The sequence below is a fragment of the Gobio gobio genome, assembly GCF_949357685.1.
Source record: "Gobio gobio genome assembly, chromosome: 16".
Taxonomy (NCBI): Eukaryota; Metazoa; Chordata; class Actinopteri; order Cypriniformes; family Gobionidae; genus Gobio; species Gobio gobio.
In genome coordinates, this window is record NC_137109.1 from 1,942,575 (window position 1) to 1,957,902 (window position 15,328).

The following is a 15,328-nucleotide window of genomic DNA, read 5'->3' on the forward strand; positions in this document are numbered from 1 at the left end:
GTGAAATTTGGCACACTAATAGAGGACAGTCTGGCATGTCACCGTAGCAAATTTGGAGTCTCAAACTCAATCCCTCTAGCGCCACCATCAGTCCAAAATTTGACTCATGTTTATGCTAATAACTTTTGAACCATAAGGGCTAGAAACAAAATTCTTTTTTCCTCTGATTCCTTGGCTCAAGACGATTCGATTGCAGCCTATGACGTCATTTTCCGCCATGGTAATTTTCCCGCCATTTTTAATTAACCGAAAAACCTACTTTTACGAACTCGTCCTAGACGGTTCATCCGATTTGCACGAAAATTTAACCAGATCATCTTCAGACCATGCTGACAAAAAATCTTGCAAATCAAGTTGATTCGTCAAATCATTTGCGATAAACGCGCAAACAAATTTTACGTAGCGGTTGCAAAAACACTCTTAAGGCAATATCTCCGCAACGCTTTATCGTATTCAAACCAAACTTGGTACATGTCATCACAAGCATGACTTGAGGCAACATACAGCGTTTCGGCGCAGTGCCACCTACTGGTCCGGAGATACGAAAAATTGCAATTTTTGCTTATAACTTCTGAACTGTTTGTCCAAAAATCATAAAAGTGGTCTCGTTACATTCAGGACGGCATGCCGAGTCGTCTGATATTCAATTTTACCATATCGGCCATTTTGGCTGTCGGCCATTTTGAATTTTTTCAAAAAATGCTATATTTTACAAATGCATTAGTATATTGTTACTAAACTCGGTATGTGACTTCCTTGCTATGCCCTGAAGGTACTCAAAAAGTTTTAGGGCAGTGCCACCTTGTGGTCAAAAAATATAACAAACTTGACAAAAATGCTAATAACTTTTAATTAAATTAGCCTAGTATATTGAAACTGGTCATAATAGAGTCATTGGCTCATGCCGATTCAATTGCAACCTATGATGTCATTTTCGGTCATGATAATTTCCCCGCCATTTTTAATTTTCCAAAAAACCTACTTTTACGAACTCGTCCTAGACGGTTTGTCCGATTTGCACGAAAATTGAACCAGATCATCTTCAGACCATGCTGACAAAAAATCTTGCAAATCAAGTTGATTTGTCAAATCGTTTTCGATAAACGCGCACACAAATTTTGCGTAGCGGTTGCAAAAACACTCATAAGCCTATATCTCCACAACGCTTTATCGTATTCAAACCAATCTTAGTATATGTCATCACAAGCATGACCTGAAGCAACATGCAGCGTTTCGGCGCAGCGCCACCTACTGGTCCGGAGATACAAAAAATGGCTATTTTTGCTTATAACTTTTGAACTGTTTGTCCAAAAATCATGTCTTCCGCACCATGCTTTGAAGGTACTCAAAACGTTTTGGGGCAGTGCCACCTTGTGGTCAGAGGTTATAACAAAATTTACAAACATGCTAATAACTTTTGATTAAATTAGCCTAGTTTAATGAAACTGGTCATAATACAGTCATTGGCTCATGCCGAGAACAGAGATACAAATTTTTCCATATTTGGTCAAACATCCTGTCCTCAATGTTCTTATTTGATCAAAACCTACTTTTTCAAACTCATCCTAGACCGTTTGTTTGTCCAATTTCCACCAAAATCGAATCGTATCATCTTCAGACTGTGTCAACAAAAAGTTAGGGATTTTGCATCAATAGATGAAACCGTTTTTGTAAACCGCAGCGACGAAGTTGAGCCATTATGCCAAAATTACTCTTGAGGCTGTATCTCTGCAATGCTTTGACATATTGGCATCAAACTTTGCATGTGTCATTGTTCCCTTATTCTGACCACACCACATCAATTTCGTATCTGTGCCACCTATTGGTCAAAAGTGATAAACCATTAACTTACATTATCAGTGACTCAATATATGATATTTCAGCCATTTTGCCTAATCTTCTTAAACTGTATAATTGTTAATTGTTGCAGTTGGTCTGACACTCTCAGACTACAATGCGTTTTTCAGCCTTTTGCCTAAAATCATCTTAAAATGTGATTAATTGCTCATTGCTCCAGTTGATCTGACACTGCCAGCCATTTTGGCATGTCTTGTCTTCTTCTTTGCGCTTGGCCCCGGTATTGCTGCTTGCAGCTATATTTAGGGGCCAAGCACCGAAGGTGCGAAGGCACCTATTGAAACCGTTCCCGTTCTTATTATTAGGGGCCAAGCACCGAAGGTGCGAAGGCACCTATTGAAACCGTTCCCGTTCCTATTATTATTATTATTCATCTTCTTCTTCTTCTTCTTCCGCCACGAAGTCTATGGCAGCCCATAGAACCGTATGGTAAAAAGTTGTGAAATTTGGCACACTCATAGAGGACAGTCTGAAATGTCACCGTAGCAAATTTGGAGTCTCAAACTCAATCCCTCTAGCGCCACCATCAGTCCAAAATTTGACTCATGTTTATGCTAATAACTTTTGAACCATAAGGGCTAGAAACAAAATTCTTTTTTCCTCTGATTCCTTGACTCAAGACGATTCGATTGCACCATATGACGTCATTTTCCGTCATACAAATTTTCCCGCCATTTTGAATTTTCCGAAAAACCTACTTTTACGAACTCGTCCTAGACGGTTCATCCGATTTGCACGAAAATTGAACCAGATCATCTTCAGACCATGCTGACAAAAAATCTTGCAAATCAAGTTGATTCGTCAAATCATTTGCGATAAACGCGCAAACAAATTTTACGTAGCGGTTGCAAAAACACTCTTAAGGCAATATCTCCGCAACGCTTTATCGTATTCAAACCAAACTTGGTACATGTCATCACAAGCGTGACTTGAGGCAACATACAGCGTTTCGGCGCAGCGCCACCTACTGGTCCGGAGATACGAAAAATTGCTCTTTTTGCTTATAACTTCTGAACTGTTTGTCCAAAAATCATAAAAGTGGTCTCGTTACATTCAGGACGGCATGCCGAGTCGTCTGATATTCAATTTTACCATATCGGCCATTTTGGCTGTCGGCCATTTTGAATTTTGTCAAAAAATGCTATATTTTACAAATGCATTAGTATATTGTTACTAAACTCGGTATGTGACTTCCTTGCTATGCCCTGAAGGTACTCAAAAAGTTTTAGGGCAGTGCCACCTTGTGGTCAAAAGATATAACAAACTTGACAAAAATGCTAATAACTTTTGATTAAATTAGCCTAGTATATTGAAACTGGTCATAATAGAGTCATTGGCTCATGCCGATTCAATTGCAACCTATGATGTCATTTTCGGTCATGATAATTTCCCTGCCATTTTTATTTTTCCAAAAAACCTACTTTTACGAACTCGTCCTAGACGGTTTGTCCGATTTGCACGAAAATTGAACCAGATCATCTTCAGACCATGCTGACAAAAAATCTTGCAAATCAAGTTGATTTGTCAAATTGTTTTCGATAAACGCGCACACAAATTTTGCGTAGCGGTTGCAAAAACACTCATAAGCCTATATCTCCACAACGCTTTATCGTATTCAAACCAATCTTGGTATATGTCATCACAAGCATGACCTGAAGCAACATGCAGCGTTTCGGCGCAGCGCCACCTACTGGTCCGGAGATACAAAAAATGGCTATTTTTGCTTATAACTTTTGAACTGTTTGTCCAAAAATCATGTCTTCCGCACCATGCTTTGAAGGTACTCAAAACGTTTTGGGGCAGTGCCACCTTGTGGTCAGAGGTTATAACAAAATTTACAAAAATAATAATAACGTTTGATTAAATTAGCCTAGTTTAATGAAACTGGTCATAATACAGTCATTGGCTCATGCCGAGAACAGAGATACTAATTTTTCCATATTTGGTCAAACATCCTGTCCTCAATGTTCTTATTTGGTCAAAACCTACTTTTTCAAACTCATCCTAGACCGTTTGTCCAATTTCCACCAAAATCGAATTGTATCATCTTCAGACTGTGTCAACAAAAAGTTAGGGATTTTGCATCAATAGATGAAACCGTTTTTGTAAACCACAGCGACGAAGTTGAGCCATTATGCCAAAATTACTCTTGAGGCTGTATCTCTGCAATGCTTTGACATATTGGCATCAAACTTTGCATGTGTCATTGTTCCCTTATTCTGACCACACCACATCAATTTCGTATCTGTGCCACCTATTGGTCAAAAGTGATAAACCATTAACTTACATTATCAGTGACTCAATATATGATATTTCAGCCATTTTGCCTAATCTTCTTAAACTGTATAATTGTTAATTGTTGCAGTTGGTCTGACACTCTCAGACTACAATGCATTTTCAGCCTTTTGCTTAAAATCATCTTAAAACGTGATTAATTGCTCATTGCTCCAGTTGATCTGACACTGCCAGCCATTTTGGCATGTATTGTCTTCTTCTTTGCGCTTGGCCCCGGTATTGCTGCTTGCAGCTATATTTCATCTTCTTCTTCTTCTTCTTCTTCTTCTTCTTCTTCTTCTTCTTCCGCCGCGAAGTCTATGGCAGCCCATAGAACCGTATGGTAAAAAGTTGTGAAATTTGGCACACTAATAGAGGACAGTCTGAAATGTCACCGTAGCAAATTTGGAGTCTCAAACTCAATCCCTCTAGCGCCACCATCAGTCCAAAATTTGACTCATGTTTATGCTAATAACTTTTGAACCATAAGGGCTAGAAACAAAATTCTTTTTTCCTCTGATTCCTTGGCTCAAGACGATTCGATTGCACCCTATGACGTCATTTTCCGTCATAAAAATTTTCCCGCCATTTTGAATTTTCCGAAAAACCTACTTTTACGAACTCGTCCTAGACGGTTCATCCGATTTGCACGAAAATTGAACCAGATCATCTTCAGACCATGCTGACCAAAAATCTTGCAAATCAAGTTGATTTGTCAAATCATTTGCGATAAACGCGCAAACAAATTTTACGTAGCGTCTGCAAAAACACACTTAAGGCAATATCTCCGCAACGCTTTATCGTATTCAAACCAAACTTGGTACATGTCATCACAAGCATGACTTGAGGCAACATACAGCGTTTCGCCGCAGCGCCACCTACTGGTCCGGAGATACGAAAAATTGCTATTTTTGCTTATAACTTCTGAACCGTTTGTCCAAAAATCATAAAAGTGGTCTCGTTACATTCAGGACGGCATGCCGAGTCGTCTCATATTCAATTTTACCATATCGGTCATTTTGGCTGTCGGCCATTTTGAATTTTGTCAAAAAATGCTATATTTTACAAATGCATTAGTGTATTGTTACTAAACTCGGTATGTGACTTCCATGCTATGCCCTGAAGGTACTCAAAAAGTTTTAGGGCAGTGCCACCTTGTGGTCAAAAGATATAACAAACTTGACAAAAATGCTAATAACTTTTGATTAAATTAGCCTAGTATATTGAAACTGGTCATAATAGAGTCATTGGCTCATGCCGATTCAATTGCAACCTATGATGTCATTTTCGGTCATGATAATTTCCCCGCCATTTTTAATTTTCCAAAAAACCTACTTTTGCGAACTCGTCCTAGACGGTTTGTCCGATTTGCACAGAAATTGAACCATATCATCTTCAGACCATGCTGACAAAAAATCTTGCAAATCAAGTTGATTTGTCAAATCGTTTTTGAAAAACGCGCACACAAATTTTGCGTAGCGGTTGCAAAAACACTCATAAGCCTATATCTCCACAACGCTTTATCGTATTCAAACCAATCTTGGTACATGTCATCACAAGCATGACCTGAGGCAACATGCAGCGTTTCGGCGCAGCGCCACCTACTGGTCCGGAGATACAAAAAATGGCTATTTTTGCTTATAACTTCTGAACTGTTTGTCCAAAATTCATGTCTTCCGCACCATGCTTTGAAGGTACTCAAAAAGTTTTTGGGCAGTGCCACCTTGTGGTCAGAGGTTATAACAAAATTTACAAACATGCTAATAACTTTTGATTAAATTAGCCTAGTTTAATGAAACTGGTCATAATACAGTCATTGGCTCATGCCGAGAACATAGATACTAATTTTGCCATATTTGGTCAAACATCCTGTCCTCAATGTTCTTATTTGATCAAAACCTACTTTTTCAAACTCATCCTAGACCGTTTGTCCAATTTCCACCAAAATCGAATCGTATCATCTTCAGACTGTGTCAACAAAAAGTTAGGAATTTTGCATCAATAGATGAAACCGTTTTTGTAAACCGCAGTGACGAAGTTGAGCCATGATGCCAAAATTACTCTTGAGGCTGTATCTCTGCAATGCTTTGACATATTGGCATCAAACTTTGCATGTGTCATTGTTCTCTTATTCTGACCACACCACATACATTTCGTAACTGTGCCACCTATTGGTCAAAAGTGATAAACCATTAACTTATATTATCAGTGACTCAATATATGATATTTCAGCCATTTTGCCTAATCTTCTTAAACTGTATAATTGTTCATTGCTGCAGCTGGTCTGACACTCTCAGACTACAATGCATTTTCAGCCTTTTGCCTAAAATCATCTTAAAACATGATTAATTTCTCATTGCTGCAGTTGATCTGACACTGCCAGCCATTTTGGCATGTCTTGTCTTCTTCTTTGCGCTTGGCCCCGGTATTGCTGCTTGCAGCTATATTTATTAGGGGCCAAGCACCGAAGGTGCGAAGGCACCTATTGAAACCGTTCCCGTTCCTATTATTATTATTATTCATCTTCTTCTTCTTCCGCCACGAAGTCTATGGCAGCCCATAGAACCGTATGGTAAAAAGTTATGAAATTTGGCACACTAATAGAGGACAGTCTGAAATGTCACCATAGCAAATTTTGAGTCTCTAACTCAATCCCTCTAGCGCCACCATCAGTCCAAATTTAGACTCATGTTTATGCTAATAACTTTTGAACCATAAGGGCTAGAAACGAAATTCTTTTTTCTTCTGATTCCGTGGCTCAAGACAATTCGATTGCACCCTATGACGTCATTTTCCGTCATAATAATTTTCCCGCCATTTTTAATTAACCGAAAAACCTACTTTTGCGAACTCGTCCTAGACGGTTCATCCGATTTGCACGAAAATTGAACCAGATCATCTTCAGACCATGCTGAAAAAAAATCTTGCAAATCAAGTTGATTCGTCAAATCATTTGCGATAAACGCGCAAACAAATTTTACGTAGCGGTTGCAAAAACACTCTTAAGGCAATATCTCCGCAACGCTTTATCGTATTCAAACCAAACTTGGTACATGTCATCACAAGCATGACTTGAGGCAACATACAGCGTTTCGGCGCAGTGCCACCTACTGGTCCGGAGATACGAAAAATTGCAATTTTTGCTTATAACTTCTGAACTGTTTGTCCAAAAATCATAAAAGTGGTCTCGTTACATTCAGGACGGCATGTCGAGTCGTCTGATATTCAATTTTACCATATCGGCCATTTTGGCTGTCGGCCATTTTGAATTTTGTCAAAAAATGCTATATTTTACAAATGCATTAGTATATTGTTACTAAACTCGGTATGTGACTTCCTTGCTATGCCCTGAAGGTACTCAAAAAGTTTTAGGGCAGTGCCACCTTGTGGTCAAAAGATATAACAAACTTGACAAAAATGCTAATAACTTTTGATTAAATTAGCCTAGTATATTGAAACTGGTCATAATAGAGTCATTGGCTCATGCCGATTCAATTGCAACCTATGATGTCATTTTCGGTCATGATAATTTCCCCGCCATTTTTATTTTTCCAAAAAACCTACTTTTACGAACTCGTCCTAGACGGTTTGTCCGATTTGCACGAAAATTGAACCAGATCATCTTCAGACCATGCTGACAAAAAATCTTGCAAATCAAGTTGATTTGTCAAATCGTTTTCGATAAACGCGCACACAAATTTTGCGTAGCGGTTGCAAAAACACTCATAAGCCTATATCTCCACAACGCTTTATCGTATTCAAACCAATCTTGGTATATGTCATCAAAAGCATGACTTGAAGCAACATGCAGCGTTTCGGCGCAGCGCCACCTACTGGTCCGGAGATACAAAAAATGGCTATTTTTGCGTATAACTTTTGAACTGTTTGTCCAAAAATCATGTCTTCCGCACCATGCTTTGAAGGTACTCAAAACGTTTTGGGGCAGTGCCACCTTGTGGTCAGAGGTTATAACAAAATTTACAAACATGCTAATAACTTTTGATTAAATTAGCCTAGTTTAATGAAACTGGTCATAATACAGTCATTGGCTCATGCCGAGAACAGAGATACTAATTTTTCCATATTTGGTCAAACATCCTGTCCTCAATGTTCTTATTTGATCAAAACCTACTTTTTCAAACTCATCCTAGACCGTTTGTCCAATTTCCACCAAAATCGAATCGTATCATCTTCAGACAGTGTCAACAAAAAGTTAGGGATTTTGCATCAATAGATGAAACCGTTTTTGTAAACCGCAGCGACGAAGTTGAGCCATCATGCCAAAATTACTCTTGAGGCTGTATCTCTGCAATGCTTATACATATTGGCATCAAACTTTGCATGTGTCATTGTTCCCTTATTCTGACCACACCACATCAATTTCGTATCTGTGCCACCTATTGGTCAAAAGTGATAAACCATTAACTTACATTATCAGTGACTCAATATATGATATTTCAGCCATTTTGCCTAATCTTCTTAAACTGTATAATTGTTAATTGTTGCAGTTGGTCTGACACTCTCACACTACAATGCATTTTCAGCCTTTTGCTTAAAATCATCTTAAAACGTGATTAATTGCTCATTGCTCCAGTTGATCTGACACTGCCAGCCATTTTGGCATGTCTTGTCTTCTTCTTTGCGCTTGGCCCCGGTATTGCTGCTTGCAGCTATATTTCATCTTCTTCTTCTTCTTCCGCCACGAAGTCTATGGCAGCCCATAGAACCGTATGGTAAAAAGTTGTGAAATTTGGCACACTAATAGAGGACAGGCTGAAATGTCACCGTAGCAAATTTGGAGTCTCAAACTCAATCCCTCTAGCGCCACCATCAGTCCAAATTTTGACTCATGTTTATGCTAATAACTTTTGAACCATAAGGGCTAGAAACAAAATTCTTTTTTCCTCTGATTCCTTGGCTCAAGGCGATTCGATTGCACCCTATGACGTCATTTTCCGTCATAAAAATTTTCCCGCCATTTTTAATTTTCCGAAAAACCTACTTTTACGAACTCGTCCTAGACGGTTCATCCGATTTGCACGAAAATTGATCCAGATCATCTTCAGACCATGCTGACAAAAAATCTTGCAAATCAAGTTGATTCGTCAAATCATTTGCGATAAACGCGCAAACAAATTTTACGTAGCGGTTGCAAAAACACTCTTAAGGCAATATCTCCGCAACGCTTTATCGTATTTAAACCAAACTTGGTACATGTCATCACAAGCATGACTTGAGGCAACATACAGCGTTTCGGCGCAGCGCCACCTACTGGTCCGGAGATACGAAAAATTGCTATTTTTGCTTATAACTTCTGAACTGTTTGTCCAAAAATCATAAAAGTGGTCTCGTTACATTCAGGACGGCATGCCGAGTCGTCTGATATTAAATTTTACCATATCGGCCATTTTGGCTGTCGGCCATTTTGAATTTTGTCAAAAAATGCGATATTTTACAAATGCATTAGTATATTGTTACTAAACTCGGTATGTGACTTCCTTGCTATGCCCTGAAGGTACTCAAAAAGTTTTGGGGCAGTGCCACCTTGTGGTCAAAAGATATAACAAACTTGACAAAAATGCTAATAACTTTTAATTAAATTAGCCTAGTATATTGAAACTGGTCATAATAGAGTCATTGGCTCATGCCGATTCAATTGCACCCTATGACGTCATTTTCGGTCATGACAATTTCCCCGCCATATTTAATTTTCCAAAAAACCTACTTTTGCAAACTCGTCCTAGACGGTTTGTCCGATTTGCACGAAAATTGAACCAGATCATCTTCAGACCATGCTGACAAAAAATCTTGCAAATCAAGTTGATTCGTCAAATCTTTTTTGATAAACGTGCACACAAATTTTACGTAGCGGTTGCAAAAACACTCATAAGGCTATATCTCCGCAACGCTTTATCGTGTTCAATCCAAACTTGGTACATGTCATCACAAGCATGACTTGAAGCAACTTGCAGCGTTTCGGCGCAGCGCCACCTACTGGTCCGGAGATACAAAAAATGGCTATTTTTGCTTATAACTTTTGAACTGTTTGTCCAAAATTCATGTCTTCCGCACCATGCTTTGAAGGTACTCAAAAAGTTTTGGGGCAGTGCCACCTTGTGGTCAGAGGTTATAACAAAATTTACAAACATGCTAATAACTTTTGATTAAATTAGCCTAGTTTAATGAAACTGGTTATAATACAGTCATTGGCTCATGCCGAGAACAGAGATACTAATTTTTCCATATTTGGTCAAACATCCTGTCCTCAATGTTCTTATTTGATCAAAACCTACTTTTTCAATCTCATCCTAGTTTGTTTGTCCAATTTCCACCAAAATCGAATCGTATCATCCTCAGACTGTGTCAACAAAAAGTTAGGAATTTTGCATCAATAGATGAAACCGTTTTTGTAAACCGCAGTGACGAAGTTGAGCCATGATGCCAAAATGACTCTTGAGGCTGTATCTCTGCAATGCTTTGACATATTGGCATCAAACTTTGCATGTGTAATTGTTCCCTTATTCTGACCACACCACATACATTTCGTAACTGTGCCACCTATCGGTCAAAAGTGATAAACCATTAACTTATATTATCAGTGACTCTATATGATATTTCAGCCATTTTGCCTAATCTTCTTAAACTGTATAATTGTTCATTGTTGCAGTTGGTCTGACACTCTCAGACTAAAATGCATTTTTCAGCCTTTTGCCTAAAATCATATTAAAATGTGATTAATTGCTCATTGCTGCAGTTGATCTGACACTGCCAGCCATTTTTGGCATGTCTTGTCTTCTTCTTTGCGCTTGGCCCCGGTATTGCTGCTTGCAGCTATATTTAGGGGCCAAGCACCGAAGGTGCGAAGGCACCTATTGAAACCGTTCCCGTTCTTATTATTAGGGGCCAAGCACCGAAGGTGCGAAGGCACCTATTGAAACCGTTCCCGTTCTTATTATTAGGGGCCAAGCACCGAAGGTGCGAAGGCACCTATTGAAACCGTTCCCGTTCTTATTATTATTATTATTCATCTTCTTCTTCTTCTTCTTCTTCTTCTTCTTCCGCCACGAAGTCTATGGCAGCCCATAGAACCGTATGGTAAAAAGTTGTGAAATTTGGCACACTAATAGAGGACAGTCTGAAATGTCACCGTAGCAAATTTGGAGTCTCAAACTCAATCCCTCTAGCGCCACCATCAGTCCAAAATTTAACTCATGTTTATGCTAATAACTTTTGAACCATAAGGGCTAGAAACAAAATTCTTTTTTCCTCTGATTCCTTGGCTCAAGACGATTCCATTGCACCCTATGACGTCATTTTCCGTCATAAAAATTTTCCCGCCATTTTGAATTTTCCGAAAAACCTACTTTTACGAACTCGTCCTAGACGGTTCATCCGATTTGCACGAAAATTGAACCAGATCATCTTCAGACCATGCTGACAAAAAATCTTGCAAATCAAGTTGATTCGTCAAATCATTTGCGATAAACGCGCAAACAAATTTTACGTAGCGGTTGCAAAAACACTCTTAAGGCAATATCTCCGCAACGCTTTATCGTATTCAAACCAAACTTGGTACATGTCATCACAAGTATGACTTGAGGCAACATGCAGCGTTTCGGCATAGCGCCACCTACTGGTCCGGAGATACAAAAAATGGCTGTTTTTGCTTATAACTTTTGAACCGTTTGTCCAAAAATCAAAAAAGTGATCTCGTTAGATTCAAGACGGCACGCCGAGTCGTCTGATATTCAATTTTACCATATCGGCCATTTTGCTTGTCGGCCATTTTGAATTTTGTCAAAAAATGCTATATTTTACAAATGCATTAGTGTATTGTTACTAAACTCGGTATGTGACTTCCATGCCATGCCCTGAAGGTACTCAAAAAGTTTTAGGGCAGTGCCACCTTGTGGTCAAAAGTTATAACAAACTTGACAAAAATGCTAATAACTTTTGATTAAATTAGCCTAGTATATTGAAACTGGTCATAATAGAGTCATTGGCTCATGCCGATTCAATTGCACCCTATGAGGTCATTTTCGGTCATGATAATTTCCCCTCCATTTTTAATTTTCCAAAAAACCTACTTTTGCGAACTCGTCCTAGACGGTTTGTCCGATTTGCACAGAAATTGAACCATATCATCTTCAGACCATGCTGACAAAAAATCTTGCAAATCAAGTTGATTCGTCAAATCGTTTTTGATAAACGCGCACACAAATTTTGCGTAGCGGTTGCAAAAACACTCATAAGCCTATATCTCCGCAACGCTTTATCGTATTCAAACCAATCTTGGTATATGTCATCACAAGCATGACCTGAGGCAACATGCAGCGTTTCGGCGCAGCGCCACCTACTGGTCCGGAGATACAAAAAATGGCTATTTTTGCTTATAACTTTTGAACTGTTTGTCCAAAATTCATGTCTTCCGCACCATGCTTTGAAGGTACTCAAAACGTTTTGGGGCAGTGCCACCTTGTGGTCAGAGGTTATAACAAAATTTACAAACATGCTAATAACTTTTCATTAAATTTTTAACCTAGTTTAATGAAACTGGTCATAATACAGTCATTGGCTCATGCCGAGAACAGAGATACTAATTTTTCCATATTTGGTCAAACATCCTGTCCTCAATGTTCTTATTTGATCAAAACCTACTTTTTCAAACTCATCCTAGACCGTTTGTCCAATTTCCACCAAAATCGAATCGTATCATCTTCAGACTGTGTCAACAAAAAGTTAGGGATTTTGCATCAATACATGAAACCGTTTTTGTAAACCGCAGCGACGAAGTTGAGCCATTATGCCAAAATTACTCTTGAGGCTGTATCTCTGCAATGCTTTGACATATTGGCATCAAACTTTGCATGTGTCATTGTTCCCTTATTCTGACCACACCACATCAATTTCGTATCTGTGCCACCTATTGGTCAAAAGTGATAAACCATTAACTTACATTATCAGTGACTCAATATATGATATTTCAGCCATTTTGCCTAATCTTCTTAAACTGTATAATTGTTAATTGTTGCAGTTGGTCTGACACTCTCAGACTACAATGCATTTTCAGCCTTTTGCTTAAAATCATCTTAAAACGTGATTAATTGCTCATTGCTCCAGTTGATCTGACACTGCCAGCCATTTTGGCATGTCTTGTCTTCTTCTTTGCGCTTGGCCCCGGTATTGCTGCTTGCAGCTATATTTATTATTCATCTTCTTCTTCTTCTTCTTCTTCTTCTTCTTCCGCCACGAAGTCTATGGCAGCCCATAGAACCGTATGGTAAAAAGTTGTGAAATTTGGCACACTAATAGAGGACAGTCTGAAATGTCACCGTAGCAAATTTGGAGTCTCAAACTCAATCCCTCTAGCGCCACCATCAGTCCAAAATTTGACTCATGTTTATGCTAATAACTTTTGAACCATAAGGGCTAGAAACAAATTTCTTTTTTCCTCTGATTCCTTGGCTCAAGACGATTCGATTGCACCCTATAACGTCATTTTCCGTCATAAAAATTTTCCCGCCATTTTTAATTTTCCGAAAAACCTACTTTTACGAACTCGTCCTAGACGGTTCATCCGATTTGCACGAAAAATTGAACCAGATCATCTTCAGACCATGCTGACAAAAAATCTTGCAAATCAAGTTGATTCGTCAAATTGTTTTTGATAAACGTGCACACAAATTTTACGTAGCGGTTGCAAAAACACACTTAAGGCTATATCTCCGAAACGCTTTATCGTATTCAAACCAAACTTGGTACATGTCATCACAAGCATGACTTGAGGCAAAATACAGCGTTTCGGCGCAGCGCCACCTACTGGTCCGGAGATACAAAAAATGGCTGTTTTTGCTTATAACTTATGAACCGTTTGTCCAAAAATCATAAAAGTGGTCTCGTTAGATTCAGGACGACATGCCGAGTTGTCTGATATTCAATTTTACCATATCGGCCATTTTGGCTGTCGGCCATTTTGAATTATGTGCTAAAATGCTATATTTTACAAATGCATTAGTGTATTGTTACTAAACTCGGTATGTGACTTCCACTCCATGCCCTGAAGGTACTCAACAAGTTTTGGGGCAGTGCCACCTTGTGGTCAAAAGTTATAACAAACTTGACAAAAATGCTAATAACTTTTGATTTAATTAGCTTAGTATAATGACACTGGTCATAATACATTCATTGGCTCATGCCGATTCAATTGCACCCTATGACGTCATTTTCGGTCATGATAATTTCCCCGCCATATTTAATTTTCCAAAAAACCTACTTTTGCGAACTCGTCCTAGACGGTTTGTCCGATTTGCACGAAAATTGAACCAGATCATCTTCAGACCATGCTGACAAAAAATCTTGCAAATCAAGTTGATTCGTCAAATCGTTTTTGATAAACGTGCACACAAATTTTACGTAGCGGTTGCAAAAACACTCATAAGGCTATATCTCCGCAACACTTTATCGTGTTCAATCCAAACTTGGTACATGTCATCACAAGCATGACTTGAGGCAACTTGCAGCGTTTCGGCGCAGCGCCACCTACTGGTCCGGAGATACAAAAAAATGGCTATTTTTGCTTATAACTTTTGAACCGTTTGTCCAAAAATAATAAAAGTTGTCTCGTTAGATTTAGGACGGAGTCAGAGTTGTCTGATTTTCAATTTTACCATATCGGCCATTTTGGCTCTCGGCTATTTTGAATTATGTGCTAAAATACTATAATTTACAAATGCATTAGTCTATCGTTACGAAACTTGGTATGGGTCTTCCGCACCATGCTTTGAAGGTACTCAAAAAGTTTTGGGGTAGTGCCACCTTGTGGTCAAAGGTTATAACAAAATTTACAAAAATGCTAATAACTTTTGATTAAATTAGCCTAGTTTAATGAAACGGGTCAAAATACATTTATTGGCTCAGGCCAAGAATATAGATACTAATTTTGCCATATTTGGTCAAACATACTGTCCTCAATGTTCTTATTTGATCAAAATCTACTTTTTCAAACTCATCCTAGACCGGTTGTCCAATTTCCACCAAAATCGAATCGTATCATCTTCAGACTGTGTCAACAAAAAGTTAGGGATTTTGCATCAATAGATGAAACCGTTTTTGTAAACCGCAGCGACGAATTTGAGGCATGATGCCAAAATGACTCTTGAGGCTGTATCTCTGAAATGCTTTGACATATTGGTATCAA